At 39.2% G+C, this 14,832-nt stretch overlaps 1 pseudogene; it reads left to right on the forward strand.

The window, feature by feature from the left end:
• Window positions 1-284: 284 nt before the first annotated feature.
• On the forward strand, window positions 285-1,316 carry LOC132481728 (small ribosomal subunit protein uS2-like; annotated as a pseudogene).
• The last annotated feature ends 13,516 nt before the right edge of the window (window positions 1,317-14,832 follow it).

Consider the following 14,832-nt stretch of genomic DNA (forward strand, 5'->3'; position numbering starts at 1 on the left):
AAGATGATCAGGCTCACCTTGGATATTTCTGGTCACAGATATATTTTTAAGGAGCCCTAGTAATTCTTGTAAGTGGAAAGTAATATTTGGAGATTATATCTGGGTGGTAGGTTTGCAATTTCTACTGGGTTATCACAGCTTCTTGGGCATTTCAGTAGAGAGCTAAAACACATATATTTTATTTATTTTACAAGGAGAAAAATAAATTTTACCTTTCCACACTACCTGGAGAGGAGTCCATACGGTATAGTCTTCGGTTCCTGTCAGAAGGGCAAACTTTCAAAATGTTCAAAGCCCTTGACGTACTGCAAACGAAGGAAGAGGCTGTACTTAAATTCCTTGCTGCAGGAACCTACTTAGGTGGCACCAACCTTGACTTCCAAATGGAACAGTATATCTACAAAAAGAAAAGTGGGGGCATCTACATCATAAGTATGAAAAGCACCTGGGAGAAGTTTCTGCTGTCAGCTCATGCCATTGTTGCCAGTGAAAATCCAGCTGATATTGGCATCATATCCTTCAGGAATATTGGCCAACGGGCTACACTGAAAGTTGTAGCTGTCTGTCACTAGGGCCAGTTCTATTGATGGCCACTTCACTCCTGGAAGCTTCACTAATCAGATCCAGGCGGCGTTCCGGGAGACTCGACTTTTTTTTTTTTTTTTTGCGGTACGCGGGCCTCTCAGGGTTGTGGCCTCTCCCGTTGCAGAGCACAGGCTCCGGACGCGCAGGCTCAACGACCATGGCTCACGGGCCCAGCCGCTCCGCGGCATGTGGGATCTTCCCAAACCGGAGCACGAGCCCGTGTCCCCTGCATCGGCAGGCGGACTCTCAACCACTGCGCCATCAGGGAAGCCCCGGGAGCCTCGACTTTTGCTGGTTACTGATCCCAGGGCTGACTGCCAGCCTCTCACAGAGGCGTCTTAAGTTAACTTGTCTACTCTCGTTCTGGGTAACACAGATTCTCCTCTGTGCTATGTGGACATTGCCACCCCACGCAGCAACAAGGGAGCCCCCTCTGTGGGTCTGACGTGGTGGCTGCTAGGCCCGGAGGTTCTGTGCATGCGCGCCACACTTCTCGCGAGAACTCACAGGAGGTTGTGCCTGATCTCTACTTCCACAGAGATCCTGAGGAGATTGAAAAGGAGGAGCCGGGTGCTGCTGGAAAGGCTGTGACTGAGGAGGAATTTCAGAGTGAATGGACCTCTCCAGTTCCTGAGTTTACTGCTACTAAACCCAAGGTCGCAGGCTAGTCTGAGGGCACGCAGGTGCCCTCTGTGCCTATTCAGCATTTCCCTGGTGAGGATGATAACTGAGTGGTGTTAAGCTGTTCTTCCACAGGGTTTTTTTTTTTTGCGGTACGCGGGCCTCTCGTTGCTGTGGCCCCTCCCGCCGCGGAGCACAGGCTCCGGACGCGCAGGCTCAGCGATCATGGCTCACGGGCCCAGCCGCTCCGCGGCATGTGGGATCTTCCCAAACCTGGGCACGAGCCCGTGTCCCCTGCATCGGCAGGTGGACTCTCAACCACTGCGCCACCAGGGAAGCCCCGGGAGCCTCGACTTTTGCTGGTTACTGATCCCAGGGCTGACTGCCAGCCTCTCACAGAGGCGTCTTAAGTTAACTTGTCTACTCTCGTTCTGGGTAACACAGATTCTCCTCTGTGCTATGTGGACATTGCCACCCCACGCAGCAACAAGGGAGCCCCCTCAGTGGGTCTGACGTGGTGGCTGCTAGGCCCGGAGGTTCTGTGCATGCGCGCCACACTTCTCGCGAGAACTCACAGGAGGTTGTGCCTGATCTCTACTTCCACAGAGATCCTGAGGAGATTGAAAAGGAAGAGCCGGGTGCTGCTGGAAAGGCTGTGACTGAGGAGGAATTTCAGAGTGAATGGACCTCTCCAGTTCCTGAGTTTACTGCTACTAAACCCAAGGTCGCAGGCTAGTCTGAGGGCACGCAGGTGCCCTCTGTGCCTATTCAGCATTTCCCTGGTGAGGATGATAACTGAGTGGTGTTAAGCTGTTCTTCCACAGGCTTTTTTTTTTTTTTTTTTCTTGCAGTACGCGGGCCTCTCGCTGCTGTGACCCCTCCCGCCACGGAGCACAGGCTCCGGACGCGCAGGCTCAGTGGTCATGGGTCACGGGCCCAGCTGCTCCGCGGCATGTGGGATCCTCCTGGACCGGGGCATGAACCCACGTCCCCCGCATCGGCAGGCGGACTCTCAACCACTGTGCCACCAGCGAAGCCCTTCCACAGGCTTTTGAACAGAAAACGGCAATACAAAGTTGACGGAAAAAGAATGTTTCTAAAAAAGTAAGTAAATCAGTAAATTCTAATTTCATAATACTGATTTCCCAAATTTAAATGGAGATTATAGGATTCCGTTTCACATGTCTGATTTGTATCTTGATCTTGTCTTTTATACTGAAAATCTTGGTTCCTAGTGATATAATTGCATATATGGTTTAATCTATTCTGTGTGTGGTGGAGTATGTGTGTATTTTTATAAGGGTTTTAGAATTATCCCCCAATCAAACTTAATAATAGGACCACTAGCTGCGACTTAAGATTTTGTGATCTTTATTTTTGTTCCCACTTAGGTATATAAAGTCAACATTCTATTTTAAAATTCATTGAGATAAGTATCTTTGCCATTATGCCACAAATTTGATATAAATAGTATTAGTGAGTTTCAATTTGTTTTTATTTTAGGGATTGCTTCACATTTTTTTTTCATTCAATGTTATCTTTCACATATATAAAAAATGAAGAAGGTGCTAAGGTCAGAACTATAAAACAAGGCACATTAGAAAATATCTAGTTTTTATCTTTGTTCTTCCCACTACCTCTCTTTTGTCTTCTGCCCTAAGTTTACTATTTCTTTTAATTAATTTTTGGTTTATCCTTCCATTGTTTTTGGAAAATATTAGCAAATATGTATGTACATGTGTATGAGTGTGTGTATGAATTCCCACACCTTCGTTACCGAAAAGGTACCCCAAAAGGTGTAACGTATTTCTTTCATTCTTTTTCTTTTTTACAGCTGTTTTGCTTTTGCAATTAGTAGGAAAATAAGTAGCTTTTTGCATAAGTCATTGCATATTTCTGTGAGTGTATTTTAGGAATAGATTCCTAGAAGTGGGATTTCTGGGTCAGAGAGTAAATGCATGTGTAATTTTGCTAATTAATAATTTGCTAATATCAAATTCTTAGAACTGGTATGTTTTTGCATTTCCATTAGCAATGTATGAAAGTGATTGTTTCACATGACCTTAACAACAGAGTATGTTGTCAAAGTGTTCTGTTTTTGCCAAGGTTAGCAGTGATACCTCAGTGTAGTTCCAATTTTGTATTTCTCTTATTATACATGTATTATATACCTGACCACTTCATATGATTAAGAGCCATTGCTGGTTCTTTTTCCATGAACTGTTTTCCATAGCATTTGCCTATTTTTTCTATAAAGTATTGGGACTTTTTCTTTTTCTTTTTTAGAAGTTCTTTATATAATAGTAATATTTGCCCTCTATATGTGATATAGGACGCAAATTTTTTTTGTGTGTGTGTGGGCCTCTCACTGTCGCGGCCTCTCCCTCTGCGGAGCACAGGCTCCGGACGCGCAGGCTCAGCGGCCATGGCTCACGGGCCCAGCCGCTCTGCAGCATGTGGGATCTTCCCGGACCGGGCACGAACCCGTGTCCCCTGCATCAGCAGGCGGAATCGCAACCACTGCGCACCAGGGAAGGCCAAGATGCAAATATTTTATCCAACTTTGTCATTTGCCCTTATCCCTCCTTCCCTTCCTTCCTACCTTCCTTCTTTCCTTCCTTCCTTCTTCATTTTAATTTAATTTAATATTTTGGCCACACCACATGGCTTGCAGGATCTTAGTTCCCCTACCAGGGATTGAAACCACACCCTTGACAGTGGAAGCAGGGAGTCCTAACCACTGGACCTCCAGGGAATTCCCCTTTCTTCTTTATTTATACCACGCACTTTTTTTTTTTTTGCATTCCAATAAAACTTCATTTACAGAAACAGACCGCAAGACACAGGAGTCCGTAGGCCATGCTTCGACAACCCCCACCCTAGACTCTTATTTTTCAAGGCATGATCCTAGGATCATCAACTTCACCTTGGACCCTGATAGAAAATGGTGATTCTCAGGCCCAGGCCCAGAATTACTGAATCAGAATCTGCAGTTCAACAAGCTGATCAGGTGATTTCTACTATGTTTGAGTTTGAGAGGCAATGCCAAATAGTGTCCATTGGAGCAAGGTGGTGGATCTATATTGCCATGAGCTAGTTAAGCTTCTCTCTGTTCCGTGATTATAGAGGAAAGATTGGAACCTTCCCAATCTGCCATGCACATTTTTTTTTGGTGGGGGGTGGTATGCGGGCCTCTCACTGTTGTGGCCTCTCCCATTGTGGAGCACAGGCTCCGGACGCGCAGGCTCAGCGGCCATGGCTCACGGGCCCAGCCGCTCCGCGGCATGTGGGATCTTCCCGGACCAGGGCACAAACCTGTGTCCCCTGCATCGGCAGGCGGACTCTCAACCACTGCGCCACCAGGGAAGCCCTCACATTTTTAATGTAATCACATTTATCGAGAATTTCCCTTTTTGCTTCTAGATTTTGGATCACAGTAAGACATTTTTTTTACCCTTTTCTAGATAATAAAGGAATTCACCCATATTTTGTTTTAATACTAGTACAATTTTATTGTAGCCTTTAGATATCTGATTTTTAAAAAAATTTATTTGTTTTATTTATTTATTTTTGGCTGTGTTGGGTCTTCGTTGCTACGCATGGGCTTTTTTTTTTCTATAGTTGCAGAGAGCGTGGGCTACTCTTTGTTGTGGTGCACAGGCCTCTCATTGTGGTGGCTTCTCTTGTTGCAGAGCACGGGCTCTAGGTGCACGGGCTCAGTAGTTGTGGCTCGCGGGCTCTAGGGGCACAGGCTCAGTAGTTGAGGGCCTAGTTGCTCTGTGGCATGTGGGATCTTCCTGGACCAGGCTCGAACCCGTGTCCCCCGCATTGGCAGGCGGACTCCTAACCACTGCGCCACCAGGGAAGCCCTAGATATCTGATATTTTAAAAAATTCTCATGGTCTACAATGTATGTCATTTTTTTATATACAGCATTTTATTATTGGTTAGTTCTGAATATTTTAAAAAACAATCTCTATTATTTCTCTTTTGATCAATGAGTTATTCAAAAATAGTCTGTATGATACTGCTTCTTTGATATTTTTCGAGCCTTGCTTTATGGATCAGGTGTCCATTTTTCTAAATGTATAGTATATACATTTAGAATAACCTAAGTTATTCTCCAGTTTTTGCTGCAGATTTCTGCCTATGGCCACTAAGTAAAGTGTGTTCACATTTTGTGATTCACATTTCTATACCTTACTATTTTCTCTGCTTGACTTGCCAGAAACTGAGATAGTTATGTTGAAATCTCTTATGTTGGTGGATTTGTCTATTTCAACTTGTAGTTCTGGCCACTTTTACTTCACATATTGTAAGAGTATTTTACCCTGTACAGGAATTAGTGTTTTAATATGTTCTTAGAGAATTGACACTTTTCTATATATAAATATGTATTTAATATATACTAAATCTATCCTGCTTAGGTTTATTTTTTCTGATATTAGTATAAATGGCTCAACTGTAATTTCATTAGTGTTTTCCTGGTATATATTTATTAATTATTTTAATTTTAATCTTTACTTGGCTTTGGGTTTTAGGTGCATATATTGTAAAGAGCATATAGCTGAAATTTGGTATTTTTGTATAACCTGAAAATATACGTCTTAATTAATAAGCTTAGTTCATATATTCTTGAGAGGTAAGGGTTAACTTGTCCCAGACTGGTCTCCTGCAGGTTGGTCCCCAGAAACAAAAGTTGAGTTCATATACTCCTGTAAAGCTTTGTGGAGATGAGTTATGGCCTGGTGACTAAGAAAATAATTCCTGGTACATAATAAGGTTTGGACCTCAGCCTCTGATCATATGAAGGGAACGTGTCAAATCTTGCTGCTGCATTGATATATTGTCTGGCTATAATCACATGGCTTGAAGCAGAAGGGACAGATAATGCTACCCACCTACCATGAATGCTGAGATTGCAGGGCAGGGCTGGAGTCCAGGTTCTGCCTTATCAAATTGCTATTGTAGCCTGATTCCTGATCTAAACATGGGAAGGACTAATGCTTCCCATGGATTAATGATGCTTAAAGGCTGCACAGTTCATGTGTGAGGAACTTCTTCCAGAGTCTGAGGTATACCCTGAAATATTTCTTCATTGTCCTAGAATTCAATGGGCAACAGAGGACGAACACATGTGTTATTGCTCCTGTTTCCATGGGTTTTCCCCAATAAACACTACTCCAGGCACGTGTGGTGTGTGGGCTTCTAGCCATATAGAGTTTATATGTGACAGCAGGGATAATTAATACTGATAATGCCTGGATTAGTTTCTATAAATTTACTTTTCCTTTTATATTTGTTTTATTTTCTCCGAGCTGCTTCTTCTCTCCTTTCTTGGTTTTTTGGTTTGTTTATGTGGGGATTGATTGAGCTGTGTTTGTTTTCTTTCACATATCATTTTTCCTTCTCTTGGTTTCGAAAGAAAATTACAGCAATTTTATTTTACAAGGTATAGTTGATATTTTATCCTGAATATTTATTAACACAGTCTAAAGTTAATAACTCAAACACCTACTGACCAATGCAAAAACCTTAGAATTCGTTAACTTTTATCATCCCAGTTTTGACATGTGTTTTATTGTGTTAAGTATCTGCCCTTTTTTGAGCTCCACATATTAGACTTTTTGTTGCTATTGTTGTTATTATTCTTATTTTATATGGAAAATACTTGTTAGATATGCCTACATTTTAATCTTTTATTTTCCTCACTGTTAAGCATTTTCATCAGATCCTTTAGAAGTTCCCTCAGTGCAGGCTTATTTATGGTAAAATCTCCATTTTCATGTATCTTAAAATGTTTTTGTTTTCCTTTCCTTATTTAAAGACAGCTTTGCTAGGCATACACTATTAGGTTGATAATTTTTTTCATCACCAATTTGAAAATAATATTCCTCTATCTGGCTTTCGTTATTGCTGTTGAGTTTTTAATTTGTTTTTCATTTGTTTTGTTTTGTTTTTGTGAGTTTAACTCCCATTTCTCTCTAATAATCTGTCTTTTCTAAGTGCATTTAAAATTTTTCTATTCATATTTGCAGTTTTCAGTGTTAACTCTAAATGTATCTAGGAATTGATTTGTATTTCTTCTTTACTATGCTATATTTAGTGTCTATGCTTTTCAACCACCCATTCAATCTTCATTTCCTTGCAGTTTCATCACTCTTCCAATACTCTCTTCAACCTCATCATTCTGCCAGATTAGCTCACTCAAAAGTTGCCGTGCTCCACCAGATTAACAATACAGTGTCTTTTTCTTAGTACTTGACCTTCTTTAGCCTGACATAAGCTACTCATACTGTTTATCCATTTGTTCTTTTTTTCCTTTTTTAAAATTGAAGTATAGTTGATTTAGAATACTATATAAGTTACAGGTGTACAATATAGTGATTCACAATTTTTAAAGGTTATACTCCATCTATAGTTTTTATAAAATATTGACTATATTCCCCATGTTGTAGAATATATCCTTGTAGCTTATTTTATACCTAATATAGTAATCTGTATCTCTTAATCCCCTACTCCCATCTGTTCTTTTTTTAAAAATTTATTTATTTTATTTATTTATTTTGGGCTGTGTTGGGTCTTTGTTGCTGTGTGCGGGCTTTCTCTAGTTGCAGCAAGCGGGGGCTGCTCTTCGTTGTGGTGCGTGGGCTTCTCATTACAGTGGCTTCTCTTGTTGTGGAGCACGGGCTCTAGGTGCACAGGCTTCAGTAGTTGTGGCACATGGGTTCAGTAGTTGTGGCTCATGGGCTCTAGAGTGCAGGCTCGGTAGTTGTGGCACATGGGCTTAGTTGCTCTGCGGCACATGGGATCTTCCTGGACCAGGGCTTGAACCTGTGTCCCCTTCATTGGCAGGCGGATTTTTAACCACTGCACCACCAGGGAAGCCTCCATCTGTTCTTAAAATCTTTTTTCTTTGGTTATTGGATGTGGTCGGCAAAATTCTAAAGATGCCTCTACCCCTAGATTCCTCCCACTTGAGTATTCAATCAAACAACAACCTAGGGATTGTTGTGAAGGGATCTCACAGATGTAATCAAAGTCTCAAGTCAGTTGACCTTAAAATATAGAGATTATCTAGGTGGGCCTAACTCAATCAAATGAGCCCTTTAAAATAGAGTTTTCTCCAGATAGTTGAAGAAGGGGAAGTCAGAGAGATTCAAAGTGTGAGAGGGAATCACCTCACCAAAGCTTGTTTAAGATGGAGTGGAGGGGCTTCCCTGGTGGCGCAGTGGTTGAGAGTCCGTCTGCCGATGCAGGGGACATGGGTTCGTGCCCTGGTCAGGGAAGATCCCACATGCCGTGGAGCGGCTGGGCCTGTGAGCCATGGCCGCTGAGCCTGCGTGTCTGGAGCCTGTGCTTCACAACGGGAGAGGCCACAACAGTGAGAGGCCCGCGTACCACAAAAAAAAAAAAAAAAAAAAAAATGGGAGTGGAGAGTAGGGGAGCATGTGTGAAAGGAATGTGGGCAACCTTAAGTTGATGAGAGAGGCCTCTGGCCAACAGTGAGCAAGAAAATGTGGCCTTCAGTCCTACAGCTATAGAGAACTGAATTCTGCCAACAACTTGAATAGACTTGTACACACATTCTTCCCCAGAGTCTCTACATAATAGACCAACATGGCTGATACTTTCATATTAGGCTGTGAAGTCGTGTGCCTGACTGGACTTCTGCCCAACATAACTGTGATGGAATAAATGGGTGTTGTTTTAAGCTGCTAAATTTGTGGTAGTTTGTCACACAGCATTTGAATGCTTAAAGTTTTGCCAAAAGAGTAGATCTTCTGTTAAGTGCTCTTACAACAACAAAAATATTTTCAAGAAAGCAGTAGAAAATTAATATCCTAGACCTCCATACTCCTGTCTCTCCTCTGACCATTATGATCACTCCGTCTCTGGCTTATGTTCTGGATTCTCTTCCTCTTTCTTATCCTTAAATTTGGGGATTTTCCAGAGATCATGAATAAATCACTGCCTTTATAATTTTGTGACCCAGTGCATTAATCTATGCAAAAGTCCTTTTTTTTCCTTCTTTATTATTTTATGAGGGAATTGACTTTGTTTTGTTTTGGGGGTTTAAATAGCATTTGCAAATCTTGAGTATTATCTCATAATTCTTCAGTTTAAAGAAAAAATTAAGGATAAATATAAAGAAAACAACCCTATATAAACAATGTTTTAAATTTGACACTAAAACTCCACTTACAATTTAATTGAATCAATAATTTTTAAGCTATTCATGTCTTCTCCGATTTCTTTTCCAGCCCCATTCTGCCCCTATTGTCTATTTGATAACATGTAGAATTTAATATTTTATTAGGACTGTTTGCTGGTTGTTTTAAGTACATGTGTCTCCTCTCCCTAAAGATGAAGAATTCTTCGGTTTTTGAAGAGGAATTGTACTCTATTTTGAACCTCACCCACAAAGAGAGCACAATTCTGGGAACATTATGTATGTTTAATGCAAGTTTTCTGACTTGCAGAGAAAATGAGAACTAAAAAGGGGGCTTCTGAATAAAAGGTGAGATGGGGATGTGTTTGCCATAGTTTCTACCACTGTATTACTGTGAATTTCTCTCTACTGTCAACATTTTAACTCAGCAATACCAATGCCATGGTATTACAACAGAGGAAGAGGAGCATCATATTCTATTTGTTTACTTTCCTTATAATAAATTACACATATCTATGTCCAGTATCTCCTGTATGTATCTACTCTGGCTATTTTCTTTTTGGCCTTATTAAGACACAAGGTTTTTCAAAGTAGAGCCCTTGGTTTGTTTTGACAGAGACAGCAAAGGAGACATTTGATAAATGCTACATAATCAACACCTAAAGATGCCTGTCAGCTAGCAGTCCATGCCCATTTAACTTGCTCTCTCTAATGCCCATCCTAGCCTGTACACAGCTGAGATGTAATAAGCTCTTTCTCATGATAGATAAGAATAACCTGAGGGCCATGGGCTGTAGAGAACTAAGGTCAAATCTGACCACTGTGCTTCTCCTTTGTCCCAAGTCTGAATTTATTCATGATTAGTTCTGCTTGCTACTACAATCAGAAAAGCTAAGGAGGTCATATGGAAAGCAGAGGAAAAAGATGTGATGGATGTAGAAACAGTAGGAAATGATGAATGATCCTGCAGTCTCTCTGGGCAAGAGGTTTCAAAAGAATGCATATGAAAGAATAGATTTTCCTGTGCTCTGAATGTATCGTCAAGAAATAAACTACTTAAAATGTACCTTTTTAATGTTCTCATTTGTCTTTTCTACATATCTCAACACACCCTTTCAAAAAAAGCAAAATACCACAGCCTGATTAAATATTAAAAATTTCCTCACATAGAATCTGTGATAAAAGTGTTATAAGTGAGTGTCATCAAAGGCATCTCAGAATATTATAAGTTAAATGAAAATAAAGGTGAAGAACTATAGGAATGCAGTGATTATTGATAATAAGATCATAGTACTACTAGCTACTATTTATTAAACATTTTCTGCATACTAGGCACACTGCTAAGCAGTTTATATAAAATAACTCATTTAATATTTTTAAAAGTACAGTTATGTAGACAAATGATGAAATGTAGAAAAGACTTGTCAAAGGTCATATAGCAAATATAACATAAAGTCAAATTTTTTTACCCATTTTTGTCTGATTCACGTTCTTAAAATCATTGATCTAATGCCTTTCAAAAAGAGTTACCATTGATTTTGAGTGTAGTCTTATAAATTGGCGGGGGGCTTTTGTTGAAGATTTATATTTTATTTGATACTATTTTCCTCGTATCATCCTAAAAATTACTGTTTCAGAAATGGAAATGTGCTTCTGAACCACATTATTATGCATTTACCTCCCATGTATTATATATATCAAATGATGTTAAGGATAAATTTTGAGAGGATAATGTGAGGTATATTTAGGGAAATAACACGTCTTCGTCAGGTTAGATTATAAGTGAAGCTGACATAGATTAAGGGAATTAGGTTGAAAAAAAGCCTTCATTATTCTAGATAAAATATTTTCAAGCACAAGTTGAATACATGAATCAAGTTCAACTTAAATCCATTTAAAAAATCTGTTGATGTTAAAAGAAGCAAGCACAAGGTCATAATTTTTCTTCTCTGCATTTCTGATGGTTTTTCTTTGTCTCTGTAGTTCATCTACTAATTTGAATGTCATGTTAATGGAGGCACTCCTTTTCTTTTGTGGTGTTTAAATTGATATCTTCTACATGACAAGCTTGTAATGACTCATTTAAATAGGTGGCATGTTTTAATAGATTAAACAGAAATGTTACTATACCTTTTCTGATAGATATATTTTATATGTGTTAAGATGAGGAGATATTTTTAAAGAACATGCATATTTTATCTAAATCTTTATAGCTCTTATGTCTAGTGAATTTTGGAGATAGGAATCTCGTAATTTTCTGAGAGAATAAAAGATGTGTGGAAAGTTCTGAACAAATATCTAGAATATAATATTAAATGTTGTGATAACCATCTTCAAAGAGATCTTGGAACAGGTAGTGTTAACTAGCATGGAAGATTTCAGTTTTCTCTGTTGCATGGCTCATCACAGAAGTTTTGGTTGCAAGACATAGGGCCAGTCCTAGAGAGTTTGGACTTGGAACTAGATGTACTCACTAGAGGAAAATTTGCCGGTCAGGTGAAGAAGTCCAGCCTGACAGGATATTCAGTTATCTTGAGAGAAACTGACAGGTGACTGATCAGTCTGAGGAGCTAGCTAGTATACAGGGCAGAAAAAGGAGGAGCCTACAGGGAAGCAATATACTGAGGTGTGGTAAGCAGACATGTCAAGAGGCATGAGGAAACAGGAAGCCAGACCTAAAACATGGGGTTTGAAGTTCAGAATCACATCTCAAGAGGCAAGGATGGAGGCATGAGAAAATCAGAATTCCAATCCTGAAGTCATTGATGTGCTGGGTGTTTATCAAGATCAGGACAGAAAACTGAGTCATAAGGTGAAACTTGATCTCAAGAAGAAATCAAGTTACTAGAACTGGGACATAAAGTAGAACTATAGGAGCAGCCAGATCAACTTGAGTATAGATAGCAATCATGACTTCCCTCTTCAAAAAGGCTTGAAATCTTTCTAAAACTGAGACAGGGCCTACATGTTGGTATTAGTCACTATAGGCAGACATTTAAAAACAATCTTCTGGCCATAATAAACCTGAGAGATTAGAGTAAGTTTTCACTTTAGGACTGGTATTTAAGGCAACAAGAATATAATTCACTTTGGTTTTAGTTGAGTTTGAGCAATCATTTTCACTATAAGCAACACATACATGATAGAGTAAAACATGGGTAGAAAGAGTTACACCTCAACAAACCAAATTGGTGGAACTATAAAGAGGAAGAGTATGAGAACATTCAAAATGTCACCCTGAAACACCTTTAAAAGACTATGCTGTGACTCATAAAAGCAGTAGTGATTCGATCAGCCTGATAGTTTGCTGCTTTAAGGAAAACATTTGTCAACTTTATATTCAAGAACCTGGCTGGAGGAAAGGAGATTTTACTTTTGATTTATTCACTGTCTAGATATGAGAATTCCTTGGGTCTTTTAGTCATTCCTTCCTGAACAATAAATAAATGAGATCTTTTAGAAATATCTAATTAATTCTCTAGTTAAGGAAAATTATTGTAATAATACACACTTGCTAACAGAACTTTGAAAATAGTATGTTAGTAAAAAAGTTAAATGATCATCTTAAAATCCTGATTATGTATTGGGCTGGTCAAAAAAGTTCATTCAGGTTTTCTGAGGTTCTTATGGAAAAACCCGAACGAACTTTTTGGCCAGCCCAATATTTGCTTCTCAGTCACATCCACAGATTATAATCACCATCAGAAGAGACATCTTTGAACATGAAGTCCAGTGTTAAATAGCTATAATTTCACAAGTATCACCCCATTCTTCAAACTCTAATAATTTCAGTTCCCACTGTGGACTTTAGATTCTAATTTATATTTTATATTAAATATATTAGTCTCTTCCAACAAAAATGAGATAAGCAAGTATATTATTATAAAATAGGAGCAATAATATAAATTTACACATTTTGTAACTTTAATGCACAAACCACCCCTTTTGGTTTGATAAGCAGCAGTGGATTTTTAAAATTTCAACCAATACAGAATTTTATGTCCCTTTAAAAAAGAAAAATAAATAAATCAGTAGTACTAGGGTATTTTGTACAGCCAGGGAAAGATATGCTGACACAGCTACCATTGAGGATGTGGTGCTGGGATCCTGTTGGCACACATACCTGTCACTTCCCTTTCACCTTTCAGAGCCACTGAATTGCTGTTGCTTGGCCATGGAAACTCAATTATTTCCCATGCTGGCATCTGGCCTTCTATAGCTTAATGAACTTAACCACCCAAGACAAATGTATATATTTGTTCTCCAAATGACTTCATGGCAGCCATTTGAAGGCAAGTGAGGCCCAATCCCTGAACTCCTTTCTTTAAATAACCCATATATATTTTGTATGCTCCCTTTGTTCTTTCTGGCTGCCCTTAGGCCCCAAATCAGTTAAATCATGTGTGTTTTTAACAAGCACACTTCAAACTGGCTTTACTTAAATCTAAGAGACATGATCATAGTCAGATTTTCCAATTCTAAAATATCTTAACATCTAACACCTTTACCTCTTCATCTTTCATGGTCTTAAGATGTTTTGGCATAGGAGGGAAAATGTCTGAATGAATTTTGCAGTTATAATAAGAAGGGCTCTATATGAAGTGAAAATAAGAAGAATTACTGCTGTGATTTCACATTATAAAGTACCATGGAAATGTAAATTATTATATTTTATATTATTTTAAGGTCTTGGTGTCCTGCACATGTGGATCCCATAACACAAAGTAAATCACCTAGGTATACAGAGAAGAGTCCATGTTGATGCTAGTGATACTTCTGATAATCTCATCACTCAGTTCCTAGACCTTATTACTCCAGTGAGTTCTACTTTATCCTTCTGTTCATGATCCAGTTCACACTTCTTTGACAATAGAGTGCCATCTCCAAAGTCTCAGTTTTTCCACCTCTCCATCTTTCCTTCTTTATCATTTTCTTCACTCTCTTTATTGTCTGTAGTCTCTTAATCTTTAAGCATAGTCCTAGAAACACATTCTTTCTGCCCTGTCTGGATGGACAGTTTCAATGATCTCCTTACTGACATCCTATATTTGTTCACGCCCTTCACCTGGCTTGCCAATTTCCCTCTTTTAAGTAAGTGCAAACTTCTGCTTTCTCTGACAGAAAACAAAAGGTTTAGGTGAATTCTTAGAGAAAGCACTTAAACATGTGAATATATTCTATCATAAATTCATCCTTTTCTAATTCATTGGCTAACAATGACTCCTGGGGCCTGCCATTCCCACTCTTTCTGTGTTTAGAACCAGAAAAGCAAACTTTGGGAGAATATAGCAAAAAGAGGTTCTATTTCCTAGTACTTTATTAGAGACCTCTAGAGGAGTGAAAGGGATTGAATAGCTTTTCTTAAAATACGAGATTCAGATTGGTAGCAACAGAGAAATCATACTTTGTTACTAATCACAGAATACTGGATTGGAAAATCAGTGTTCATTCAT

The sequence above is a fragment of the Mesoplodon densirostris genome, chromosome X, assembly GCF_025265405.1.
Source record: "Mesoplodon densirostris isolate mMesDen1 chromosome X, mMesDen1 primary haplotype, whole genome shotgun sequence".
NCBI classification, from domain to species: domain Eukaryota; kingdom Metazoa; phylum Chordata; class Mammalia; order Artiodactyla; family Ziphiidae; genus Mesoplodon; species Mesoplodon densirostris.